This window comes from Musa acuminata, unplaced genomic scaffold (assembly GCF_036884655.1).
Source record: "Musa acuminata AAA Group cultivar baxijiao unplaced genomic scaffold, Cavendish_Baxijiao_AAA HiC_scaffold_1049, whole genome shotgun sequence".
Taxonomy (NCBI): Eukaryota; Viridiplantae; Streptophyta; class Magnoliopsida; order Zingiberales; family Musaceae; genus Musa; species Musa acuminata.
Genome location: NW_027021263.1, coordinates 199,427 through 222,641, shown reverse-complemented (window position 1 = coordinate 222,641; position 23,215 = coordinate 199,427). Strand labels below are relative to the sequence as shown.

Sequence of the window (23,215 nt, the reverse complement as noted above, 5' to 3'; positions counted from 1 at the left end):
TCAGTTTACCGAAAACTTTCAGAATCCATAGTTCTATGTCCAAAGAGAAACATATCAGTTTCTAAATAAAAATCTTCCAACTTATTTTGAATCAACATAAAAACAGAGTCAAATACTGCTGTAGGATGGGGTTAGAACACTTGCCTTTTGAAGGTTTTGATCCAAAGATTCGAAGAAGGTGTACGCTCGAATCCTTTTTCTACTTTTCCTCCGTATTCTCTCTCTGTTTCGTTTTGTGCTCTCATTTTCTTCCTTTCTTCGCAACTACACCACATGTCGAACATCGAGGCACAGTCACCTGCTCTCTCTTACTCTCATTCCTTCTTTTTCTTTCCTAAACGCAGCTGCCACAGTCGCCGCCGCCGCCGCTGCCGCTGCCACAATCGCAGCCCCTTCCACCGCACTACCTTCCTTCCTCCCTTCTCTCGCAGACATAACTGCTGCATACGCAGTCGCTGCCACTGCGGCCGCAATCCCGTCCGCAGCCCCTTTTTCCCCCTTTCCTTTCTTTTCTTTCCCAGCTGCAACTGCCGCAGTCGCAGTCGCAACCATGGCCGCAGCCACCACAGCCGCAGCCTCTTCTTTCTCCCCTGCTCTATTTCCTCTCCTTCTCTTCCAGCTGCAGCTGCCACTGCCACAGCTGCCTCTCCTTCTCCTCTTCCTCTCTTCTTCCCTTTTCCTTTCTCTTCTTCTTCCTTTCCTTCTCTTCTTTCCCAGCTGCACTGCTGCAGTCGCAGCCTCAGCCGCGGCCACAGCCTCTTCTTCCTCCCCTGCTCATCTTCCTCTCCTTCTTCTCTTCCAACTGCAGCTGCCATCGCCGCAGCCGCAGCCCCTTCTTTCCCTTCTCTTCTTCCTCTCCTTCCCTTCTTCCTTTCTCTTCCTCTTTCCCTGCCATAGCTGCAGCTACCACAGCCGCAGCCGCAGCTACTTCTTTCCCTTCTCCTCTTCCTTCTCCTTCCTTTCTTCTTCTTCTCTTCTTCTCCTTCCTCCCCTTCTTCTTCCCGGCGTCACACACACCCTCTCCTCTGTTTCCTCTGCAGGGAACAGAGGTATCACAACCTCTTCTCCTGCTTCCCCTTCTTCTTCTCTTCCTCTTCTTCTTCTTCTGCTCTTCTCCTACCCGACACCCCACACGTCTCCTCTGTTTCCACCTGCAGGAAACAGAGGTGCTGCAGCCCTAGCTGCTGCCACCTCTCGCTCCTCTCCATCTTCCCTCTCTTTTCCCTCTTCTTCTCCTTCTCTTCTTCTCCTCTTCCCTTTTCCTCCCCAAAGCCACACACCTCCTCGCTGCAGCCTTGCCGCAGCTATCCTCCTCTCTTCTTCTTCTTCTTCTTCCGCTTTCATCCTCAACGCCCCACACATCTTCTCCTCTCTTTCCACCTGTGGGAAACAGAGGTGCTGCAGCCCTAGCTGCTGCAGCTGCCTCTCTTTCTCCTCTCCATCTTCCCTCTCTTCTACTTCTTCTTTTCTTCTCTTCTCCCTCTTCTTCCTCCCTTCTTTTCCCTCTTCTTCTCTTCTCCCTCTACTTCTCTTCTTCTTCTCCCCACGCCCCACCGCCTCTCTCTGTTTCGAGAAACAGAGAGCGTGGGAGGCGGTGGCATAAAACCGAAATTTTCGGTTTTCTTTATTTTCTTCTTTTTACAACTTAGCAGTTTAGTCCTTGAAATTTCCATATTTACATATAGGTCCCCCGATTTATAAATAAATCTTTATTAATAATTTTCAAAAGCGAAGGATATTACAGAAACCTCTCGAACGATCTCGGAATCGCCATCGTCGGATCTCTCCGATGCCCACGAGGCCGACCGCGTACCGGACACGGCAAGCGCGCGCCGAAACCATCGGGACTTTCTCGAACGAACTCGGAATCGCTATTGCGGCCCCATTCCGGAAAGCTCTCTCCGAGCCCCACGAGACTAACTGCGTAGCGGTCACGGCGAATTCCGAGGCCCAAAACCATCGCCTCGGAGGTCGACGGGAGAGGTTTTGGCCGCTCGGGGCGCAAAAAGGAGTGCAACACGAGGACTTCCCATGGGGTCACCCATCCTGGAACCATACATGTCTGATCATTGTATGTTTACGAAGAAATTTTTAGATGATGACTTCATTTACATGTTAATGACACATTTACTGTTGGTCATGATGCTGGAAAAATTGAAAAGCTTAAAGGAGAGTTTTAAGTAAGTCTTTTGGCCGCTCGGGGCGCAAAAAGGAGTGCAACACGAGGACTTCCCAGGGGGTCACCCATCCTAGTACTACTCTCGCCCAAGCACGCTTAACTTCGGAGTTCTGATGGGATCCGGTGCTTTAGTGCTGGTATGATCGCACTCGTTTTGTGTGCGTCGTCCCTCGCCTTTGTGCACGTCGCGGACGGCGCATATCGACGACCGGAGCCCATTGCGCGCCCCGAAACCTCTCGAACGATCTCGGAATCGCCATCGTCGGATCTCTCCGATGCCCACGAGGCCGACCGCGTACCGGACACGGCAAGCGCGCGCCGAAACCATCGGGACTTTCTCGAACGAACTCGGAATCGCTATTGCGGCCCCATTCCGGAAAGCTCTCTCCGAGCCCCACGAGACTGACTGCGTAGCGGTCACGGCGAATTCCGAGGCCCAAAACCATCGCCTCGGAGGTCGACGGGAGAGGTTTTGGCCGCTCGGGGCGCAAAAAGGAGTGCAACACGAGGACTTCCCATGGGGTCACCCATCCTGGAACCATACATGTCTGATCATTGTATGTTTACGAAGAAATTTTTAGATGATGACTTCATTTACATGTTAATGACACATTTACTGTTGGCCATGATGCTGGAAAAATTGAAAAGCTTAAAGGAGAGTTTTAAGTAAGTCTTTTGGCCGCTCGGGGCGCAAAAAGGAGTGCAACACGAGGACTTCCCAGGGGCCATGGGGTCACCCATCCTGGAACCATACATGTCTGATCATTGTATGTTTACGAAGAAATTTTTAGATGATGACTTCATTTACATGTTAATGACACATTTACTGTTGGCCATGATGCTGGAAAAATTGAAAAGCTTAAAGGAGAGTTTTAAGTAAGTCTTTTGGCCGCTCGGGGCGCAAAAAGGAGTGCAACACGAGGACTTCCCAGGGGGTCACCCATCCTAGTACTACTCTCGCCCAAGCACGCTTACCTTCGAAGTTCTGATGGGATCCGGTGCTTTAGTGCTGGTATGATCGCACTCGTTTTGTGTGCGTCGTCCCTCGCCTTTGTGCACGTCGCGGACGGCGCATATCGACGACCGGAGCCCATTGCGCGCCCCGAAACCTCTCGAACGATCTCGGAATCGCCATCGTCGGATCTCTCCGATGCCCACGAGGCCGACCGCGTACCGGACACGGCAAGCGCGCGCCGAAACCATCGGGACTTTCTCGAACGAACTCGGAATCGCTATTGCGGCCCCATTCCGGAAAGCTCTCTCCGAGCCCCACGAGACTGACTGCGTAGCGGTCACGGCGAATTCCGAGGCCCAAAACCATCGCCTCGGAGGTCGACGGGAGAGGTTTTGGCCGCTCGGGGCGCAAAAAGGAGTGCAACACGAGGACTTCCCATGGGGTCACCCATCCTGGAACCATACATGTCTGATCATTGTATGTTTACGAAGAAATTTTTAGATGATGACTTCATTTACATGTTAATGACACATTTACTGTTGGCCATGATGCTGGAAAAATTGAAAAGCTTAAAGGAGAGTTTTAAGTAAGTCTTTTGGCCGCTCGGGGCGCAAAAAGGAGTGCAACACGAGGACTTCCCAGGGGGTCACCCATCCTAGTACTACTCTTGCCCAAGCACGCTTAACTTCGGAGTTCTGATGGGATCCGGTGCTTTAGTGCTGGTATGATCGCACTCGTTTTGTGTGCGTCGTCCCTCGCCTTTGTGCACGTCGCGGACGGCGCATATCGACGACCGGAGCCCATTGCGCGCCCCGAAACCTCTCGAACGATCTCGGAATCGCCATCGTCGGATCTCTCCGATGCCCACGAGGCCGACCGCGTACCGGACACGGCAAGCGCGCGCCGAAACCATCGGGACTTTCTCGAACGAACTCGGAATCGCTATTGCGGCCCCATTCCGGAAAGCTCTCTCCGAGCCCCACGAGACTGACCATCGCCTCGGAGGTCGACGGGAGAGGTTTTGGCCGCTCGGGGCGCAAAAAGGAGTGCAACACGAGGACTTCCCATGGGGTCACCCATCCTGGAACCATACATGTCTGATCATTGTATGTTTACGAAGAAATTTTTAGATGATGACTTCATTTACATGTTAATGACACATTTACTGTTGGCCATGATGCTGGAAAAATTGAAAAGCTTAAAGGAGAGTTTTAAGTAAGTCTTTTGGCCGCTCGGGGCACAAAAAGGAGTGCAACACGAGGACTTCCCAGGGGGTCACCCATCCTAGTACTACTCTCGCCCAAGCACGCTTAACTTCGGAGTTCTGATGGGATCCGGTGCTTTAGTGCTGGTATGATCGCACTCGTTTTGTGTGCGTCGTCCCTCGCCTTTGTGCACGTCGCGGACGGCGCATATCGACGACCGGAGCCCATTGCGCGCCCCGAAACCTCTCGAACGATCTCGGAATCGCCATCGTCGGATCTCTCCGATGCCCACGAGGCCGACCGCGTACCGGACACGGCAAGCGCGCGCCGAAACCATCGGGACTTTCTCGAACGAACTCGGAATCGCTATTGCGGCCCCATTCCGGAAAGCTCTCTCCGAGCCCCACGAGACTGACCGCGTAGCGGTCACGGCGAATTCCGAGGCCCAAAACCATCGCCTCGGAGGTCGACGGGAGAGGTTTTGGCCGCTCGGGGCGCAAAAAGGAGTGCAACACGAGGACTTCCCATGGGGTCACCCATCCTGGAACCATACATGTCTGATCATTGTATGTTTACGAAGAAATTTTTAGATGATGACTTCATTTACATGTTAATGACACATTTACTGTTGGCCATGATGCTGGAAAAATTGAAAAGCTTAAAGGAGAGTTTTAAGTAAGTCTTTTGGCCGCTCGGGGCGCAAAAAGGAGTGCAACACGAGGACTTCCAAGGGGGTCACCCATCCTAGTACTACTCTCGCCCAAGCACGCTTAACTTCGGAGTTCTGATGGGATCCGGTGCTTTAGTGCTGGTATGATCGCACTCGTTTTGTGTGCGTCGTCCCTCGCCTTTGTGCACGTCGCGGACGGCGCATATCGACGACCGGAGCCCATTGCGCGCCCCGAAACCTCTCGAACGATCTCGGAATCGCCATCGTCGGATCTCTCCGATGCCCACGAGGCCGACCGCGTACCGGACACGGCAAGCGCGCGCCGAAACCATCGGGACTTTCTCGAACGAACTCGGAATCGCTATTGCGGCCCCATTCCGGAAAGCTCTCTCCGAGCCCCACGAGACTGACCGCGTAGCGGTCACGGCGAATTCCGAGGCCCAAAACCATCGCCTCGGAGGTCGACGGGAGAGGTTTTGGCCGCTCGGGGCGCAAAAAGGAGTGCAACACGAGGACTTCCCATGGGGTCACCCATCCTGGAACCATACATGTCTGATCATTGTATGTTTACGAAGAAATTTTTAGATGATGACTTCATTTACATGTTAATGACACATTTACTGTTGGCCATGATGCTGGAAAAATTGAAAAGCTTAAAGGAGAGTTTTAAGTAAGTCTTTTGGCCGCTCGGGGCGCAAAAAGGAGTGCAACACGAGGACTTCCCAGGGGGTCACCCATCCTAGTACTACTCTCTCCCAAGCACGCTTAACTTCGGAGTTCTGATGGGATCCGGTGCTTTAGTGCTGGTATGATCGCACTCGTTTTGTGTGCGTCGTCCCTCGCCTTTGTGCACGTCGCGGACGGCGCATATCGACGACCGGAGCCCATTGCGCGCCCCGAAACCTCTCGAACGATCTCGGAATCGCCATCGTCGGATCTCTCCGATGCCCACGAGGCCGACCGCGTACCGGACACGGCAAGCGCGCGCCGAAACCATCGGGACTTTCTCGAACGAACTCGGAATCACTATTGCGGCCCCATTCCGGAAAGCTCTCTCCGAGCCCCACGAGACTGACCGCGTAGCGGTCACGGCGAATTCCGAGGCCCAAAACCATCGCCTCGGAGGTCGACGGGAGAGGTTTTGGCCGCTCGGGGCGCAAAAAGGAGTGCAACACGAGGACTTCCCATGGGGTCACCCATCCTGGAACCATACATGTCTGATCATTGTATGTTTACGAAGAAATTTTTAGATGATGACTTCATTTACATGTTAATGACACATTTACTGTTGGCCATGATGCTGGAAAAATTGAAAAGCTTAAAGGAGAGTTTTAAGTAAGTCTTTTGGCCGCTCGGGGCGCAAAAAGGAGTGCAACACGAGGACTTCCCAGGGGGTCACCCATCCTAGTACTACTCTCGCCCAAGCACGCTTAACTTCGGAGTTCTGATGGGATCCGATGCTTTAGTGCTGGTATGATCGCACTCGTTTTGTCTGCGTCGTCCCTCGCCTTTGTGCACGTCGCGGACGGCGCATATCGACGACCGGAGCCCATTGCGCGCCCCGAAACCTCTCGAACGATCTCGGAATCGCCATCGTCGGATCTCTCCGATGCCCACGAGGCCGACCGCGTACCGGACACGGCAAGCGCGCGCCGAAACCATCGGGACTTTCTCGAACGAACTCGGAATCACTATTGCGGCCCCATTCCGGAAAGCTCTCTCCGAGCCCCACGAGACTGACCGCGTAGCGGTCACGGCGAATTCCGAGGCCCAAAACCATCGCCTCGGAGGTCGACGGGAGAGGTTTTGGCCGCTCGGGGCGCAAAAAGGAGTGCAACACGAGGACTTCCCATGGGGTCACCCATCCTGGAACCATACATGTCTGATCATTGTATGTTTACGAAGAAATTTTTAGATGATGACTTCATTTACATGTTAATGACACATTTACTGTTGGCCATGATGCTGGAAAAATTGAAAAGCTTAAAGGAGAGTTTTAAGTAAGTCTTTTGGCCGCTCGGGGCGCAAAAAGGAGTGCAACACGAGGACTTCCCAGGGGGTCACCCATCCTAGTACTACTCTCGCCCAAGCACGCTTAACTTCGGAGTTCTGATGGGATCCGGTGCTTTAGTGCTGGTATGATCGCACTCGTTTTGTGTGCGTCGTCCCTCGCCTTTGTGCACGTCGCGGACGGCGCATATCGACGACCGGAGCCCATTGCGCGCCCCGAAACCTCTCGAACGATCTCGGAATCGCCATCGTCGGATCTCTCCGATGCCCACGAGGCCGACCGCGTACCGGACACGGCAAGCGCGCGCCGAAACCATCGGGACTTTCTCGAACGAACTCGGAATCGCTATTGCGGCCCCATTCCGGAAAGCTCTCTCCGAGCCCCACGAGACTGACTGCGTAGCGGTCACGGCGAATTCCGAGGCCCAAAACCATCGCCTCGGAGGTCGACGGGAGAGGTTTTGGCCGCTCGGGGCGCAAAAAGGAGTGCAACACGAGGACTTCCCATGGGGTCACCCATCCTGGAACCATACATGTCTGATCATTGTATGTTTACGAAGAAATTTTTAGATGATGACTTCATTTACATGTTAATGACACATTTACTGTTGGCCATGATGCTGGAAAAATTGAAAAGCTTAAAGGAGAGTTTTAAGTAAGTCTTTTGGCCGCTCGGGGCGCAAAAAGGAGTGCAACACGAGGACTTCCCAGGGGCCATGGGGTCACCCATCCTGGAACCATACATGTCTGATCATTGTATGTTTACGAAGAAATTTTTAGATGATGACTTCATTTACATGTTAATGACACATTTACTGTTGGCCATGATGCTGGAAAAATTGAAAAGCTTAAAGGAGAGTTTTAAGTAAGTCTTTTGGCCGCTCGGGGCGCAAAAAGGAGTGCAACACGAGGACTTCCCAGGGGGTCACCCATCCTAGTACTACTCTCGCCCATCGCCCAAGCACGCTTAACTTCGGAGTTCTGATGGGATCCGGTGCTTTAGTGCTGGTATGATCGCACTCGTTTTGTGTGCGTCGTCCCTCGCCTTTGTGCACGTCGCGGACGGCGCATATCGACGACCGGAGCCCATTGCGCGCCCCGAAACCTCTCGAACGATCTCGGAATCGCCATCGTCGGATCTCTCCGATGCCCACGAGGCCGACCGCGTACCGGACACGGCAAGCGCGCGCCGAAACCATCGGGACTTTCTCGAACGAACTCGGAATCGCTATTGCGGCCCCATTCCGGAAAGCTCTCTCCGAGCCCCACGAGACTGACCGCGTAGCGGTCACGGCGAATTCCGAGGCCCAAAACCATCGCCTCGGAGGTCGACGGGAGAGGTTTTGGCCGCTCGGGGCGCAAAAAGGAGTGCAACACGAGGACTTCCCATGGGGTCACCCATCCTGGAACCATACATGTCTGATCATTGTATGTTTACGAAGAAATTTTTAGATGATGACTTCATTTACATGTTAATGACACATTTACTGTTGGCCATGATGCTGGAAAAATTGAAAAGCTTAAAGGAGAGTTTTAAGTAAGTCTTTTGGCCGCTCGGGGCGCAAAAAGGAGTGCAACACGAGGACTTCCCAGGGGGTCACCCATCCTAGTACTACTCTCGCCCAAGCACGCTTAACTTCGGAGTTCTGATGGGATCCGGTGCTTTAGTGCTGGTATGATCGCACTCGTTTTGTGTGCGTCGTCCCTCGCCTTTGTGCACGTCGCGGACGGCGCATATCGACGACCGGAGCCCATTGCGCGCCCCGAAACCTCTCGAACGATCTCGGAATCGCCATCGTCGGATCTCTCCGATGCCCACGAGGCCGACCGCGTACCGGACACGGCAAGCGCGCGCCGAAACCATCGGGACTTTCTCGAACGAACTCGGAATCGCTATTGCGGCCCCATTCCGGAAAGCTCTCTCCGAGCCCCACGAGACTGACCGCGTAGCGGTCACGGCGAATTCCGAGGCCCAAAACCATCGCCTCGGAGGTCGACGGGAGAGGTTTTGGCCGCTCGGGGCGCAAAAAGGAGTGCAACACGAGGACTTCCCATGGGGTCACCCATCCTGGAACCATACATGTCTGATCATTGTATGTTTACGAAGAAATTTTTAGATGATGACTTCATTTACATGTTAATGACACATTTACTGTTGGCCATGATGCTGGAAAAATTGAAAAGCTTAAAGGAGAGTTTTAAGTAAGTCTTTTGGCCGCTCGGGGCGCAAAAAGGAGTGCAACACGAGGACTTCCCAGGGGGTCACCCATCCTAGTACTACTCTCGCCCAAGCACGCTTAACTTCGGAGTTCTGATGGGATCCGGTGCTTTAGTGCTGGTATGATCGCACTCGTTTTGTGTGCGTCGTCCCTCGCCTTTGTGCACGTCGCGGACGGCGCATATCGACGACCGGAGCCCATTGCGCGCCCCGAAACCTCTCGAACGATCTCGGAATCGCCATCGTCGGATCTCTCCGATGCCCACGAGGCCGACCGCGTACCGGACACGGCAAGCGCGCGCCGAAACCATCGGGACTTTCTCGAACGAACTCGGAATCGCTATTGCGGCCCCATTCCGGAAAGCTCTCTCCGAGCCCCACGAGACTGACTGCGTAGCGGTCACGGCGAATTCCGAGGCCCAAAACCATCGCCTCGGAGGTCGACGGGAGAGGTTTTGGCCGCTCGGGGCGCAAAAAGGAGTGCAACACGAGGACTTCCCATGGGGTAACCCATCCTGGAACCATACATGTCTGATCATTGTATGTTTACGAAGAAATTTTTAGATGATGACTTCATTTACATGTTAATGACACATTTACTGTTGGCCATGATGCTGGAAAAATTGAAAAGCTTAAAGGAGAGTTTTAAGTAAGTCTTTTGGCCGCTCGGGGCGCAAAAAGGAGTGCAACACGAGGACTTCCCAGGGGCCATGGGGTCACCCATCCTGGAACCATACATGTCTGATCATTGTATGTTTACGAAGAAATTTTTAGATGATGACTTCATTTACATGTTAATGACACATTTACTGTTGGCCATGATGCTGGAAAAATTGAAAAGCTTAAAGGAGAGTTTTAAGTAAGTCTTTTGGCCGCTCGGGGCGCAAAAAGGAGTGCAACACGAGGACTTCCCAGGGGGTCACCCATCCTAGTACTACTCTCGCCCAAGCACGCTTAACTTCGGAGTTCTGATGGGATCCGGTGCTTTAGTGCTGGTATGATCGCACTCGTTTTGTGTGCGTCGTCCCTCGCCTTTGAGCACGTCGCGGACGGCGCATATCGACGACCGGAGCCCATTGCGCACCCCGAAACCTCTCGAACGATCTCGGAATCGCCATCGTCGGATCTCTCCGATGCCCACGAGGCCGACCGCGTACCGGACACGGCAAGCGCGCGCCGAAACCATCGGGACTTTCTCGAACGAAATCGGAATCGCTATTGCGGCCCCATTCCGGAAAGCTCTCTCCGAGCCCCACGAGACTGACCGCGTAGCGGTCACGGCGAATTCCGAGGCCCAAAACCATCGCCTCGGAGGTCGACGGGAGAGGTTTTGGCCGCTCGGGGCGCAAAAAGGAGTGCAACACGAGGACTTCCCATGGGGTCACCCATCCTGGAACCATACATGTCTGATCATTGTATGTTTACGAAGAAATTTTTAGATGATGACTTCATTTACATGTTAATGACACATTTACTGTTGGCCATGATGCTGGAAAAATTGAAAAGCTTAAAGGAGAGTTTTAAGTAAGTCTTTTGGCCGCTCGGGGCGCAAAAAGGAGTGCAACACGAGGACTTCCCAGGGGGTCACCCATCCTAGTACTACTCTCGCCCAAGCACGCTTAACTTCGGAGTTCTGATGGGATCCGGTGCTTTAGTGCTGGTATGATCGCACTCATTTTGTGTGCGTCGTCCCTCGCCTTTGTGCACGTCGCGGACGGCGCATATCGACGACCGGAGCCCATTGCGCGCCCCGAAACCTCTCGAACGATCTCGGAATCGCCATCGTCGGATCTCTCCGATGCCCACGAGGCCGACCGCGTACCGGACACGGCAAGCGCGCGCCGAAACCATCGGGACTTTCTCGAACGAACTCGGAATCGCTATTGCGGCCCCATTCCGGAAAGCTCTCTCCGAGCCCCACGAGACTGACTGCGTAGCGGTCACGGCGAATTCCGAGGCCCAAAACCATCGCCTCGGAGGTCGACGGGAGAGGTTTTGGCCGCTCGGGGCGCAAAAAGGAGTGCAACACGAGGACTTCCCATGGGGTCACCCATCCTGGAACCATACATGTCTGATCATTGTATGTTTACGAAGAAATTTTTAGATGATGACTTCATTTACATGTTAATGACACATTTACTGTTGGCCATGATGCTGGAAAAATTGAAAAGCTTAAAGGAGAGTTTTAAGTAAGTCTTTTGGCCGCTCGGGGCGCAAAAAGGAGTGCAACACGAGGACTTCCCAGGGGGTCACCCATCCTAGTATTACTCTCGCCCAAGCACGCTTAACTTCGGAGTTCTGATGGGATCCGGTGCTTTAGTGCTGGTATGATCGCACTCGTTTTGTGTGCGTCGTCCCTCGCCTTTGTGCACGTCGCGGACGGCGCATATCGACGACCGGAGCCCATTGCGCGCCCCGAAACCTCTCGAACGATCTCGGAATCGCCATCGTCGGATCTCTCCGATGCCCACGAGGCCGACTGCGTACCGGACACGGCAAGCGCGCGCCGAAACCATCGGGACTTTCTCGAACGAACTCGGAATCGCTATTGCGGCCCCATTCCGGAAAGCTCTCTCCGAGCCCCACGAGACTGACCATCGCCTCGGGGGTCGACGGGAGAGGTTTTGGCCGCTCGGGGCGCAAAAAGGAGTGCAACACGAGGACTTCCCATGGGGTCACCCATCCTGGAACCATACATGTCTGATCATTGTATGTTTACGAAGAAATTTTTAGATGATGACTTCATTTACATGTTAATGACACATTTACTGTTGGCCATGATGCTGGAAAAATTGAAAAGCTTAAAGGAGAGTTTTAAGTAAGTCTTTTGGCCGCTCGGGGCGCAAAAAGGAGTGCAACACGAGGACTTCCCAGGGGGTCACCCATCCTAGTACTACTCTCGCCCAAGCACGCTTAACTTCGGAGTTCTGATGGGATCCGATGCTTTAGTGCTGGTATGATCGCACTCATTTTGTGTGCGTCGTCCCTCGCCTTTGTGCACGTCGCGGACGGCGCATATCGACGACCGGAGCCCATTGCGCGCCCCGAAACCTCTCGAACGATCTCGGAATCGCCATCGTCGGATCTCTCCGATGCCCACGAGGCCGACCGCGTACCGGACACGGCAAGCGCGCGCCGAAACCATCGGGACTTTCTCGAACGAACTCGGAATCGCTATTGCGGCCCCATTCCGGAAAGCTCTCTCCGAGCCCCACGAGACTGACCGCGTAGCGGTCACGGCGAATTCCGAGGCCCAAAACCATCGCCTCGGAGGTCGACGGGAGAGGTTTTGGCCGCTCGGGGCGCAAAAAGGAGTGCAACACGAGGACTTCCCATGGGGTCACCCATCCTGGAACCATACATGTCTGATCATTGTATGTTTACGAAGAAATTTTTAGATGATGACTTCATTTACATGTTAATGACACATTTACTGTTGGCCATGATGCTGGAAAAATTGAAAAGCTTAAAGGAGAGTTTTAAGTAAGTCTTTTGGCCGCTCGGGGCGCAAAAAGGAGTGCAACACGAGGACTTCCCAGGGGGTCACCCATCCTAGTGCTACTCTCGCCCAAGCACGCTTAACTTCGGAGTTCTGATGGGATCCGGTGCTTTAGTGCTGGTATGATCGCACTCGTTTTGTGTGCGTCGTCCCTCGCCTTTGTGCACGTCGCGGACGGCGCATATCGACGACCGGAGCCCATTGCGCGCCCCGAAACCTCTCGAACGATCTCGGAATCGCCATCGTCGGATCTCTCCGATGCCCACGAGGCCGACCGCGTACCGGACACGGCAAGCGCGCGCCGAAACCATCGGGACTTTCTCGAACGAACTCGGAATCGCTATTGCGGCCCCATTCCGGAAAGCTCTCTCCGAGCCCCACGAGACTGACCGCGTAGCTGTCACGGCGAATTCCGAGGCCCAAAACCATCGCCTCGGAGGTCGACGGGAGAGGTTTTGGCCGCTCGGGGCGCAAAAAGGAGTGCAACACGAGGACTTCCCATGGGGTCACCCATCCTGGAACCATACATGTCTGATCATTGTATGTTTACGAAGAAATTTTTAGATGATGACTTCATTTACATGTTAATGACACATTTACTGTTGGCCATGATGCTGGAAAAATTGAAAAGCTTAAAGGAGAGTTTTAAGTAAGTCTTTTGGCCGCTCGGGGCGCAAAAAGGAGTGCAACACGAGGACTTCCAAGGGGGTCACCCATCCTAGTACTACTCTCGCCCAAGCACGCTTAACTTCGGAGTTCTGATGGGATCCGGTGCTTTAGTGCTGGTATGATCGCACTCGTTTTGTGTGCGTCGTCCCTCGCCTTTGTGCACGTCGCGGACGGCGCATATCGACGACCGGAGCCCATTGCGCGCCCCGAAACCTCTCGAACGATCTCGGAATCGCCATCGTCGGATCTCTCCGATGCCCACGAGGCCGACCGCGTACCGGACACGGCAAGCGCGCGCCGAAACCATCGGGACTTTCTCGAACGAACTCGGAATCGCTATTGCGGCCCCATTCCGGAAAGCTCTCTCCGAGCCCCACGAGACTGACCGCGTAGCGGTCACGGCGAATTCCGAGGCCCAAAACCATCGCCTCGGAGGTCGACGGGAGAGGTTTTGGCCGCTCGGGGCGCAAAAAGGAGTGCAACACGAGGACTTCCCATGGGGTCACCCATCCTGGAACCATACATGTCTGATCATTGTATGTTTACGAAGAAATTTTTAGATGATGACTTCATTTACATGTTAATGACACATTTACTGTTGGCCATGATGCTGGAAAAATTGAAAAGCTTAAAGGAGAGTTTTAAGTAAGTCTTTTGGCCGCTCGGGGCGCAAAAAGGAGTGCAACACGAGGACTTCCCAGGGGGTCACCCATCCTAGTACTACTCTCGCCCAAGCACGCTTAACTTCGGAGTTCTGATGAGATCCGGTGCTTTAGTGCTGGTATGATCGCACTCGTTTTGTGTGCGTCGTCCCTCGCCTTTGTGCACGTCGCGGACGGCGCATATCGACGACCGGAGCCCATTGCGCGCCCCGAAACCTCTCGAACGATCTCGAAATCGCCATCGTCGGATCTCTCCGATGCCCACGAGGCCGACCGCGTACCGGACACGGCAAGCGCGCGCCGAAACCATCGGGACTTTCTCGAACGAACTCGGAATCGCTATTGCGGCCCCATTCCGGAAAGCTCTCTCCGAGCCCCACGAGACTGACCGCGTAGCGGTCACGGCGAATTCCGAGGCCCAAAACCATCGCCTCGGAGGTCGACGGGAGAGGTTTTGGCCGCTCGGGGCGCAAAAAGGAGTGCAACACGAGGACTTCCCATGGGGTCACCCATCCTGGAACCATACATGTCTGATCATTGTATGTTTACGAAGAAATTTTTAGATGATGACTTCATTTACATGTTACTGACACATTTACTGTTGGCCATGATGCTGGAAAAATTGAAAAGCTTAAAGGAGAGTTTTAAGTAAGTCTTTTGGCCGCTCGGGGCGCAAAAAGGAGTGCAACACGAGGACTTCCCAGGGGGTCACCCATCCTAGTACTACTCTCGCCCAAGCACGCTTAACTTCGGAGTTCTGATGGGATCCGATGCTTTAGTGCTGGTATGATCGCACTCGTTTTGTGTGCGTCGTCCCTCGCCTTTGTGCACGTCGCGGACGGCGCATATCGACGACCGGAGCCCATTGCGCGCCCCGAAACCTCTCGAACGATCTCGGAATCGCCATCGTCGGATCTCTCCGATGCCCACGAGGCCGACCGCGTACCGGACACGGCAAGCGCGCGCCGAAACCATCGGGACTTTCTCGAACGAACTCGGAATCGCTATTGCGGCCCCATTCCGGAAAGCTCTCTCCGAGCCCCACGAGACTGACTGCGTAGCGGTCACGGCGAATTCCGAGGCCCAAAACCATCGCCTCGGAGGTCGACGGGAGAGGTTTTGGCCGCTCGGGGCGCAAAAAGGAGTGCAACACGAGGACTTCCCATGGGGTCGCCCATCCTGGAACCATACATGTCTGATCATTGTATGTTTACGAAGAAATTTTTAGATGATGACTTCATTTACATGTTACTGACACATTTACTGTTGGCCATGATGCTGGAAAAATTGAAAAGCTTAAAGGAGAGTTTTAAGTAAGTCTTTTGGCCGCTCGGGGCGCAAAAAGGAGTGCAACACGAGGACTTCCCAGGGGGTCACCCATCCTAGTACTACTCTCGCCCAAGCACGCTTAACTTCGGAGTTCTGATGGGATCCGGTGCTTTAGATCTGGTATGATGGCACTCGTTTTGTGTGCGTCGTCCCTCGCCTTTGTGCACGTCGCGGACGGCGCATATCGACGACCGGAGCCCATTGCGCGCCCCGAAACCTCTCGAACGATCTCGGAATCGCCATCGTCGGATCTCTCCGATGCCCACGAGGCCGACCGCGTACCGGACACGGCAAGCGCGCGCCGAAACCATCGGGACTTTCTCGAACGAACTCGGAATCGCTATTGCGGCCCCATTCCGGGAAGCTCTCTCCGAGCCCCACGAGACTGACCGCGTAGCGGTCACGGCGAATTCCGAGGCCCAAAACCATCGCCTCGGAGGTCGACGGGAGAGGTTTTGGCCGCTCGGGGCGCAAAAAGGAGTGCAACACGAGGACTTCCCATGGGGTCACCCATCCTGGAACCATACATGTCTGATCATTGTATGTTTACGAAGAAATTTTTAGATGATGACTTCATTTACATGTTAATGACACATTTACTGTTGGCCATGATGCTGGAAAAATTGAAAAGCTTAAAGGAGAGTTTTAAGTAAGTCTTTTGGCCGCTCGGGGCGCAAAAAGGAGTGCAACACGAGGACTTCCCAGGGGGTCACCCATCCTAGTACTACTCTCGCCCAAGCACGCTTAACTTCGGAGTTCTGATGGGATCCGGTGCTTTAGTGCTGGTATGATCGCACTCGTTTTGTGTGCGTCGTCCCTCGCCTTTGTGCACGTCGCGGACGGCGCATATCGACGACCGAAGCCCATTGCGCGCCCCGAAACCTCTCGAACGATCTCGGAATCGCCATCGTCGGATCTCTCCGATGCCCACGAGGCCGACCGCGTACCGGACACGGCAAGCGCGCGCCGAAACCATCGGGACTTTCTCGAACGAACTCGGAATCGCTATTGCGGCCCCATTCCGGAAAGCTCTCTCCGAGCCCCACGAGACTGACCGCGTAGCGGTCACGGCGAATTCCGAGGCCCAAAACCATCGCCTCGGAGGTCGACGGGAGAGGTTTTGGCCGCTCGGGGCGCAAAAAGGAGTGCAACACGAGGACTTCCCATGGGGTCACCCATCCTGGAACCATACATGTCTGATCATTGTATGTTTACGAAGAAATTTTTAGATGATGACTTCATTTACATGTTAATGACACATTTACTGTTGGCCATGATGCTGGAAAAATTGAAAAGCTTAAAGGAGAGTTTTAAGTAAGTCTTTTGGCCGCTCGGGGCGCAAAAAGGAGTGCAACACGAGGACTTCCCAGGGGGTCACCCATCCTAGTACTACTCTCGCCCAAGCACGCTTCACTTCGGAGTTCTGATGGGATCCGGTGCTTTAGTGCTGGTATGATCGCACTCGTTTAGTGTGCGTCGTCCCTCGCCTTTGTGCACGTCGCGGACGGCGCATATCGACGACCGGAGCCCATTGCGCGCCTCGAAACCTCTCGAACGATCTCGGAATCGCCATCGTCGGATCTCTCCGATGCCCACGACGCCGACCGCGTACCGGACACGGCAAGCGCGCGCCGAAACCATCGGGACTTTCTCGAACGAACTCGGAATCGCTATTGCGGCCCCATTCCGGAAAGCTCTCTCCGAGCCCCACGAGACTGACCGCGTAGCGGTCACGGCGAATTCCGAGGCCCAAAACCATCGCCTCGGAGGTCGACGGGAGAGGTTTTGGCCGCTCGGGGCGCAAAAAGGAGTGCAACACGAGGACTTCCCATGGGGTCACCCATCCTGGAACCATACATGTCTGATCATTGTATGTTTACGAAGAAATTTTTAGATGATGACTTCATTTACATGTTACTGACACATTTACTGTTGGCCATGATGCTGGAAAAATTGAAAAGCTTAAAGGAGAGTTTTAAGTAAGTCTTTTGGCCGCTCGGGGCGCAAAAAGGAGTGCAACACGAGGACTTCCCAGGGGGTCACCCATCCTAGTACTACTCTCGCCCAAGCACGCTTAACTTCGGAGTTCTGATGGGATCCGGTGCTTTAGTGCTGGTATGATCGCACTCGTTTTGTGTGCGTCGTCCCTCGCCTTTGTGCACGTCGCGGACGGCGCATATCGACGACCGGAGCCCATTGCGCGCCCCGAAACCTCTCGAACGATCTCGGAATCGCCATCGTCGGATCTCTCCGATGCCCACGAGGCCGACCGCGTACCGGACACGGCAAGCGCGCGCCGAAACCATCGGGACTTTCTCGAACGAACTCGGAATCGCTATTGCGGCCCCATTCCGGAAAGCTCTCTCCGAGCCCCACGAGACTGACCGCGTAGCGGTCACGGCGAATTCCGAGGCCCAAAACCATCGCCTCGGAGGTCGACGGGAGAGGTTTTGGCCGCTCGGGGCGCAAAAAGGAGTGCAACACGAGGACTTCCCATGGGGTCACCCATCCTGGAACCATACATGTCTGATCATTGTATGTTTACGAAGAAATTTTTAGATGATGACTTCATTTACATGTTAATGACACATTTACTGTTGGCCATGATGCTGGAAAAATTGAAAAGCTTAAAGGAGAGTTTTAAGTAAGTCTTTTGGCCGCTCGGGGCGCAAAAAGGAGTGCAACACGAGGACTTCCCAGGGGGTCACCCATCCTAGTACTACTCTCGCCCAAGCACGCTTAACTTCGGAGTTCTGATGGGATCCGGTGCTTTAGTGCTGGTATGATCGCACTCGTTTAGTGTGCGTCGTCCCTCGCCTTTGTGCACGTCGCGGACGGCGCATATCGACGACCGGAGCCCATTGCGCGACCCGAAACCTCTCGAACGATCTCGGAATCGCCATCGTCGGATCTCTCCGATGCCCACGAGGCCGACCGCGTACCGGACATGGCAAGCGCGCGCCGAAACCATCGGGACTTTCTCGAACGAACTCGGAATCGCTATTGCGGCCCCATTCCGGAAAGCTCTCTCCGAGCCCCACGAGACTGACCACGTAGCGGTCACGGCGAATTCCGAGGCCCAAAACCATCGCCTCGGAGGTCGACGGGAGAGGTTTTGGCCGCTCGGGGCGCAAAAAGGAGTGCAACACGAGGACTTCCCATGGGGTCACCCATCCTGGAACCATACATGTCTGATCATTGTATGTTTACGAAGAAATTTTTAGATGATGACTTCATTTACATGTTACTGACACATTTACTGTTGGCCATGATGCTGGAAAAATTGAAAAGCTTAAAGGAGAGTTTTAAGTAAGTCTTTTGGCCGCTCGGGGCGCAAAAAGGAGTGCAACACGAGGACTTCCCAGGGGGTCACCCATCCTAGTACTACTCTCGCCCAAGCACGCTTAACTTCGGAGTTCTGATGGGATCCGGTGCTTTAGTGCTGGTATGATCGCACTAGTTTTGTGTGCGTCGTCCCTCGCCTTTGTGCACGTCGCGGACGGCGCATATCGACGACCGGAGCCCATTGCGCGCCCCGAAACCTCTCGAACGATCTCGGAATCGCCATCGTCGGATCTCTCCGATGCCCACGAGGCCGACCGCGTACCGGACACGGCAAGCGCGCGCCGAAACCATCGGGACTTTCTCGAACGAACTCGGAATCGCTATTGCGGCCCCATTCCGGAAAGCTCTCTCCGAGCCCCACGAGACTGATTGCGTAGCGGTCACGGCGAATTCCGAGGCCCAAAACCATCGCCTCGGAGGTCGACGGGAGAGGTTTTGGCCGCTCGGGGCGCAAAAAGGAGTGCAACACGAGGACTTCCCATGGGGTCACCCATCCTGGAACCATACATGTCTGATCATTGTATGTTTACGAAGAAATTTTTAGATGATGACTTCATTTACATGTTACTGACACATTTACTGTTGGCCATGATGCTGGAAAAATTGAAAAGCTTAAAGGAGAGTTTTAAGTAAGTCTTTTGGCCGCTCGGGGCGCAAAAAGGAGTGCAACACGAGGACTTCCCAGGGGGTCACCCATCCTGGAACCATACATGTCTGATCATTGTATGTTTACGAAGAAATTTTTAGATGATGACTTCATTTACATGTTACTGACACATTTACTGTTGGCCATGATGCTGGAAAAATTGAAAAGCTTAAAGGAGAGTTTTAAGTAAGTCTTTTGGCCGCTCGGGGCGCAAAAAGGAGTGCAACACGAGGACTTCCCAGGGGGTCACCCATCCTAGTACTACTCTCGCCCAAGCACGCTTAACTTCGGAGTTCTGATGGGATCCGGTGCTTTAGTGCTGGTATGATGGCACTCGTTTTGTGTGCGTCGTCCCTCGCCTTTGTGCACGTCGCGGACGGCGCATATCGACGACCGGAGCCCATTGCGCGCCCCGAAACCTCTCGAACGATCTCGGAATCGCCATCGTCGGATCTCTCCGATGCCCACGAGGCCGACCGCGTACCGGACACGGCAAGCACGCGCCGAAACCATCGGGACTTTCTCGAACGAACTCGTAATCGCTATTGCGGCCCCATTCCGGAAATCTCTCTCCGAGCCCCACGAGACTGACCGCGTAGCGGTCACGGCGAATTCCGAGGCCCAAAACCATCGCCTCGGAGGTCGACGGGAGAGGTTTTGGCCGCTCGGGGCGCAAAAAGGAGTGCAACACGAGGACTTCCCATGGGGTCGCCCATCCTGGAACCATACATGTCTGATCATTGTATGTTTACGAAGAAATTTTTAGATGATGACTTCATTTACATGTTACTGACACATTTACTGTTGGCCATGATGCTGGAAAAATTGAAAAGCTTAAAGGAGAGTTTTAAGTAAGTCTTTTGGCCGCTCGGGGCGCAAAAAGGAGTGCAACACGAGGACTTCCCAGGGGGTCACCCATCCTAGTACTACTCTCGCCCAAGCACGCTTAACTTCGGAGTTCTGATGGGATCCGGTGCTTTAGTTCTGGTATGATGGCACTCGTTTTGTGTGCGTCGTCCCTCGCCTTTGTGCACGTCGCGGACGGCGCATATCGACGACCGGAGCCCATTGCGCGCCCCGAAACCTCTCGAACGATCTCGGAATCGCCATCGTCGGATCTCTCCGATGCCCACGAGGCCGACCGCGTACCGGACACGGCAAGCACGCGCCGAAACCATCGGGACTTTCTCGAACGAACTCGTAATCGCTATTGCGGCCCCATTCCGGAAAGCTCTCTCCGAGCCCCACGAGACTGACCGCGTAGCGGTCACGGCGAATTCCGAGGCCCAAAACCATCGCCTCGGAGGTCGACGGGAGAGGTTTTGGCCGCTCGGGGCGCAAAAAGGAGTGCAACACGAGGACTTCCCATGGGGTCGCCCATCCTGGAACCATACATGTCTGATCATTGTATGTTTACGAAGAAATTTTTAGATGATGACTTCATTTACATGTTACTGACACATTTACTGTTGGCCAACGATGCTGGAAAAATTGAAAAGCAAAAAGGAGAGTTTTAAGTAAGTCTTTTGGCCGCTCGGGGCGCAAAAAGGAGTGCAACACGAGGACTTCCCAGGGGGTCACCCATCCTAGTACTACTCTCGCCCAAGCACGCTTAACTTCGGAGTTCTGATGGGATCCGGTGCTTTAGTGCTGGTATGATGGCACTCGTTTTGTGTGCGTCGTCCCTCGCCTTTGTGCACGTCGCGGACGGCGCATATCGACGACCGGAGCCCATTGCGCGCCCCGAAACCTCTCGAACGATCTCGGAATCGCCATCGTCGGATCTCTCCGATGCCCACGAGGCCGACCGCGTACCGGACACGGCAAGCACGCGCCGAAACCATCGGGACTTTCTCGAACGAACTCGTAATCGCTATTGCGGCCCCATTCCGGAAAGCTCTCTCCGAGCCCCACGAGACTGACCGCGTAGCGGTCACGGCGAATTCCGAGGCCCAAAACCATCGCCTCGGAGGTCGACGGGAGAGGTTTTGGCCGCTCGGGGCGCAAAAAGGAGTGCAACACGAGGACTTCCCATGGGGTCGCCCATCCTGGAACCATACATGTCTGATCATTGTATGTTTACGAAGAAATTTTTAGATGATGACTTCATTTACATGTTACTGACACATTTACTGTTGGCCAACGATGCTGGAAAAATTGAAAAGCTTAAAGGAGAGTTTTAAGTAAGTCTTTTGGCCGCTCGGGGCGCAAAAAGGAGTGCAACACGAGGACTTCCCAGGGGGTCACCCATCCTAGTACTACTCTCGCCCAAGCACGCTTAACTTCGGAGTTCTGATGGGATCCGGTGCTTTAGTGCTGGTATGATGGCACTCGTTTTGTGTGCGTCGCCCCTCGCCTTTGTGCACGTCGCGGACGGCGCATATCGACGACCGGAGCCCATTGCGCGCCCCGAAACCTCTCGAACGATCTCGGAATCGCCATCGTCGGATCTCTCCGATGCCCACGAGGCCGACCGCGTAACGGACACGGCAAGCACGCGCCGAAACCATCGGGACTTTCTCGAACGAACTCGGAATCGCTATTGCGGCCCCATTCCGGAAAGCTCTCTCCGAGCCCCACGAGACTGACTGCGTAGCGGTCACGGCGAATTCCGAGGCCCAAAACCATCGCCTCGGAGGTCGACGGGAGAGGTTTTGGCCGCTCGGGGCGCAAAAAGGAGTGCGACACGAGGACTTCCCATGGGGTCACCCATCCTGGAACCATACATGTCTGATCATTGTATGTTTACGAAGAAATTTTTAGATGATGACTTCATTTACATGTTACTGACACATTTACTATTGGCCATGATGCTGGAAAAATTGAAAAGCTTAAAGGAGAGTTTTAAGTAAGTCTTTTGGCCGCTCGGGGCTCAAAAAGGAGTGCAACACGAGGACTTCCCAGGGGGTCACCCATCCTAGTACTACTCTCGCCCAAGCACGCTTAACTTCGGAGTTCTGATGGGATCCGGTGCTTTAGTGCTGGTATGATCGCACTCGTTTTGTGTGCGTCGTCCCTCGCCTTTGTGCACGTCGCGGACGGCGCATATCGACGACCGGAGCCCATTGCGCGCCCCGAAACCTCTCGAACGATCTCGGAATCGCCATCGTCGGATCTCTCCGATGCCCACGAGGCCGACCGCGTACCGGACACGGCAAGCGCGCGCCGAAACCATCGGGACTTTCTCGAACGAACTCGGAATCGCTATTGCGGCCCCATTCCGGAAAGCTCTCTCCGAGCCCCACGAGACTGACCGCGTAGCGGTCACGGCGAATTCCGAGGCCCAAAACCATCGCCTCGGAGGTCGACGGGAGAGGTTTTGGCCGCTCGGGGCGCAAAAAGGAGTGCAACACGAGGACTTCCCATGGGGTCGCCCATCCTGGAACCATACATGTCTGATCATTGTATGTTTACGAAGAAATTTTTAGATGATGACTTCATTTACATGTTACTGACACATTTACTGTTGGCCATGATGCTGGAAAAATTGAAAAGCTTAAAGGAGAGTTTTAAGTAAGTCTTTTGGCCGCTCGGGGCGCAAAAAGGAGTGCAACACGAGGACTTCCCAGGGGGTCACCCATCCTAGTACTACTCTCGCCCAAGCACGCTTAACTTCGGAGTTCTGATGGGATCCGGTGCTTTAGTGCTGGTATGATCGCACTCGTTTTGTGTGCGTCGTCCCTCGCCTTTGTGCACGTCGCGGACGGCGCATATCGACGACCGGAGCCCATTGCGCGCCCCGAAACCTCTCGAACGATCTCGGAATCGCCATCGTCGGATCTCTCCGATGCCCACGAGGCCGACCGCGTACCGGACACGGCAAGCGCG

The 23,215-nt window shown here is 54.2% G+C and overlaps 30 non-coding genes and 1 pseudogene across 30 annotated transcripts; all 31 read right to left on the bottom strand.

Moving 5' to 3' along the window:
* Positions 1 to 2,211: 2,211 nt before the first annotated feature.
* Positions 2,212 to 2,330, bottom strand: LOC135665881 (5S ribosomal RNA). Its single transcript, XR_010509574.1, has one exon. It is a non-coding gene; the product is annotated as a 5S ribosomal RNA (ribosomal RNA).
* A 756-nt stretch (positions 2,331 to 3,086) lies between these two features.
* Positions 3,087 to 3,205, bottom strand: LOC135665924 (5S ribosomal RNA). Its single transcript, XR_010509616.1, has one exon. It is a non-coding gene; the product is annotated as a 5S ribosomal RNA (ribosomal RNA).
* A 546-nt stretch (positions 3,206 to 3,751) lies between these two features.
* LOC135665902 (5S ribosomal RNA) lies at positions 3,752 to 3,870 on the bottom strand. The gene has a single exon (XR_010509594.1). It is a non-coding gene; the product is annotated as a 5S ribosomal RNA (ribosomal RNA).
* A 510-nt stretch (positions 3,871 to 4,380) lies between these two features.
* Positions 4,381 to 4,499, bottom strand: LOC135665880 (5S ribosomal RNA). The gene has a single exon (XR_010509573.1). It is a non-coding gene; the product is annotated as a 5S ribosomal RNA (ribosomal RNA).
* A 546-nt stretch (positions 4,500 to 5,045) lies between these two features.
* On the bottom strand, positions 5,046 to 5,164 carry LOC135665897 (5S ribosomal RNA). Its single transcript, XR_010509589.1, has one exon. It is a non-coding gene; the product is annotated as a 5S ribosomal RNA (ribosomal RNA).
* Positions 5,165 to 5,710: 546 nt separating this feature from the next.
* Positions 5,711 to 5,829, bottom strand: LOC135665923 (5S ribosomal RNA). The gene has a single exon (XR_010509615.1). It is a non-coding gene; the product is annotated as a 5S ribosomal RNA (ribosomal RNA).
* Positions 5,830 to 6,375: 546 nt separating this feature from the next.
* LOC135665900 (5S ribosomal RNA) lies at positions 6,376 to 6,494 on the bottom strand. The gene has a single exon (XR_010509592.1). It is a non-coding gene; the product is annotated as a 5S ribosomal RNA (ribosomal RNA).
* Positions 6,495 to 7,040: 546 nt separating this feature from the next.
* LOC135665879 (5S ribosomal RNA) lies at positions 7,041 to 7,159 on the bottom strand. The gene has a single exon (XR_010509572.1). It is a non-coding gene; the product is annotated as a 5S ribosomal RNA (ribosomal RNA).
* Positions 7,160 to 7,915: 756 nt separating this feature from the next.
* Positions 7,916 to 8,041, bottom strand: LOC135665933 (5S ribosomal RNA; annotated as a pseudogene).
* A 546-nt stretch (positions 8,042 to 8,587) lies between these two features.
* LOC135665878 (5S ribosomal RNA) lies at positions 8,588 to 8,706 on the bottom strand. The gene has a single exon (XR_010509571.1). It is a non-coding gene; the product is annotated as a 5S ribosomal RNA (ribosomal RNA).
* Positions 8,707 to 9,252: 546 nt separating this feature from the next.
* LOC135665877 (5S ribosomal RNA) lies at positions 9,253 to 9,371 on the bottom strand. Its single transcript, XR_010509570.1, has one exon. It is a non-coding gene; the product is annotated as a 5S ribosomal RNA (ribosomal RNA).
* Positions 9,372 to 10,127: 756 nt separating this feature from the next.
* LOC135665876 (5S ribosomal RNA) lies at positions 10,128 to 10,246 on the bottom strand. Its single transcript, XR_010509569.1, has one exon. It is a non-coding gene; the product is annotated as a 5S ribosomal RNA (ribosomal RNA).
* Positions 10,247 to 10,792: 546 nt separating this feature from the next.
* On the bottom strand, positions 10,793 to 10,911 carry LOC135665875 (5S ribosomal RNA). The gene has a single exon (XR_010509568.1). It is a non-coding gene; the product is annotated as a 5S ribosomal RNA (ribosomal RNA).
* A 546-nt stretch (positions 10,912 to 11,457) lies between these two features.
* On the bottom strand, positions 11,458 to 11,576 carry LOC135665905 (5S ribosomal RNA). The gene has a single exon (XR_010509597.1). It is a non-coding gene; the product is annotated as a 5S ribosomal RNA (ribosomal RNA).
* Positions 11,577 to 12,086: 510 nt separating this feature from the next.
* On the bottom strand, positions 12,087 to 12,205 carry LOC135665899 (5S ribosomal RNA). The gene has a single exon (XR_010509591.1). It is a non-coding gene; the product is annotated as a 5S ribosomal RNA (ribosomal RNA).
* A 546-nt stretch (positions 12,206 to 12,751) lies between these two features.
* On the bottom strand, positions 12,752 to 12,870 carry LOC135665922 (5S ribosomal RNA). Its single transcript, XR_010509614.1, has one exon. It is a non-coding gene; the product is annotated as a 5S ribosomal RNA (ribosomal RNA).
* A 546-nt stretch (positions 12,871 to 13,416) lies between these two features.
* Positions 13,417 to 13,535, bottom strand: LOC135665894 (5S ribosomal RNA). The gene has a single exon (XR_010509587.1). It is a non-coding gene; the product is annotated as a 5S ribosomal RNA (ribosomal RNA).
* A 546-nt stretch (positions 13,536 to 14,081) lies between these two features.
* LOC135665890 (5S ribosomal RNA) lies at positions 14,082 to 14,200 on the bottom strand. The gene has a single exon (XR_010509583.1). It is a non-coding gene; the product is annotated as a 5S ribosomal RNA (ribosomal RNA).
* Positions 14,201 to 14,746: 546 nt separating this feature from the next.
* LOC135665898 (5S ribosomal RNA) lies at positions 14,747 to 14,865 on the bottom strand. Its single transcript, XR_010509590.1, has one exon. It is a non-coding gene; the product is annotated as a 5S ribosomal RNA (ribosomal RNA).
* A 546-nt stretch (positions 14,866 to 15,411) lies between these two features.
* Positions 15,412 to 15,530, bottom strand: LOC135665932 (5S ribosomal RNA). The gene has a single exon (XR_010509623.1). It is a non-coding gene; the product is annotated as a 5S ribosomal RNA (ribosomal RNA).
* A 546-nt stretch (positions 15,531 to 16,076) lies between these two features.
* LOC135665874 (5S ribosomal RNA) lies at positions 16,077 to 16,195 on the bottom strand. The gene has a single exon (XR_010509567.1). It is a non-coding gene; the product is annotated as a 5S ribosomal RNA (ribosomal RNA).
* Positions 16,196 to 16,741: 546 nt separating this feature from the next.
* Positions 16,742 to 16,860, bottom strand: LOC135665892 (5S ribosomal RNA). Its single transcript, XR_010509585.1, has one exon. It is a non-coding gene; the product is annotated as a 5S ribosomal RNA (ribosomal RNA).
* Positions 16,861 to 17,406: 546 nt separating this feature from the next.
* LOC135665873 (5S ribosomal RNA) lies at positions 17,407 to 17,525 on the bottom strand. The gene has a single exon (XR_010509566.1). It is a non-coding gene; the product is annotated as a 5S ribosomal RNA (ribosomal RNA).
* Positions 17,526 to 18,071: 546 nt separating this feature from the next.
* LOC135665871 (5S ribosomal RNA) lies at positions 18,072 to 18,190 on the bottom strand. The gene has a single exon (XR_010509564.1). It is a non-coding gene; the product is annotated as a 5S ribosomal RNA (ribosomal RNA).
* Positions 18,191 to 18,736: 546 nt separating this feature from the next.
* LOC135665893 (5S ribosomal RNA) lies at positions 18,737 to 18,855 on the bottom strand. Its single transcript, XR_010509586.1, has one exon. It is a non-coding gene; the product is annotated as a 5S ribosomal RNA (ribosomal RNA).
* Positions 18,856 to 19,604: 749 nt separating this feature from the next.
* LOC135665919 (5S ribosomal RNA) lies at positions 19,605 to 19,723 on the bottom strand. The gene has a single exon (XR_010509611.1). It is a non-coding gene; the product is annotated as a 5S ribosomal RNA (ribosomal RNA).
* A 546-nt stretch (positions 19,724 to 20,269) lies between these two features.
* LOC135665928 (5S ribosomal RNA) lies at positions 20,270 to 20,388 on the bottom strand. The gene has a single exon (XR_010509619.1). It is a non-coding gene; the product is annotated as a 5S ribosomal RNA (ribosomal RNA).
* A 547-nt stretch (positions 20,389 to 20,935) lies between these two features.
* LOC135665917 (5S ribosomal RNA) lies at positions 20,936 to 21,054 on the bottom strand. The gene has a single exon (XR_010509609.1). It is a non-coding gene; the product is annotated as a 5S ribosomal RNA (ribosomal RNA).
* A 547-nt stretch (positions 21,055 to 21,601) lies between these two features.
* LOC135665916 (5S ribosomal RNA) lies at positions 21,602 to 21,720 on the bottom strand. Its single transcript, XR_010509608.1, has one exon. It is a non-coding gene; the product is annotated as a 5S ribosomal RNA (ribosomal RNA).
* Positions 21,721 to 22,266: 546 nt separating this feature from the next.
* Positions 22,267 to 22,385, bottom strand: LOC135665870 (5S ribosomal RNA). Its single transcript, XR_010509563.1, has one exon. It is a non-coding gene; the product is annotated as a 5S ribosomal RNA (ribosomal RNA).
* A 546-nt stretch (positions 22,386 to 22,931) lies between these two features.
* Positions 22,932 to 23,050, bottom strand: LOC135665869 (5S ribosomal RNA). Its single transcript, XR_010509562.1, has one exon. It is a non-coding gene; the product is annotated as a 5S ribosomal RNA (ribosomal RNA).
* Between the last annotated feature and the right edge of the window lie 165 nt (positions 23,051 to 23,215).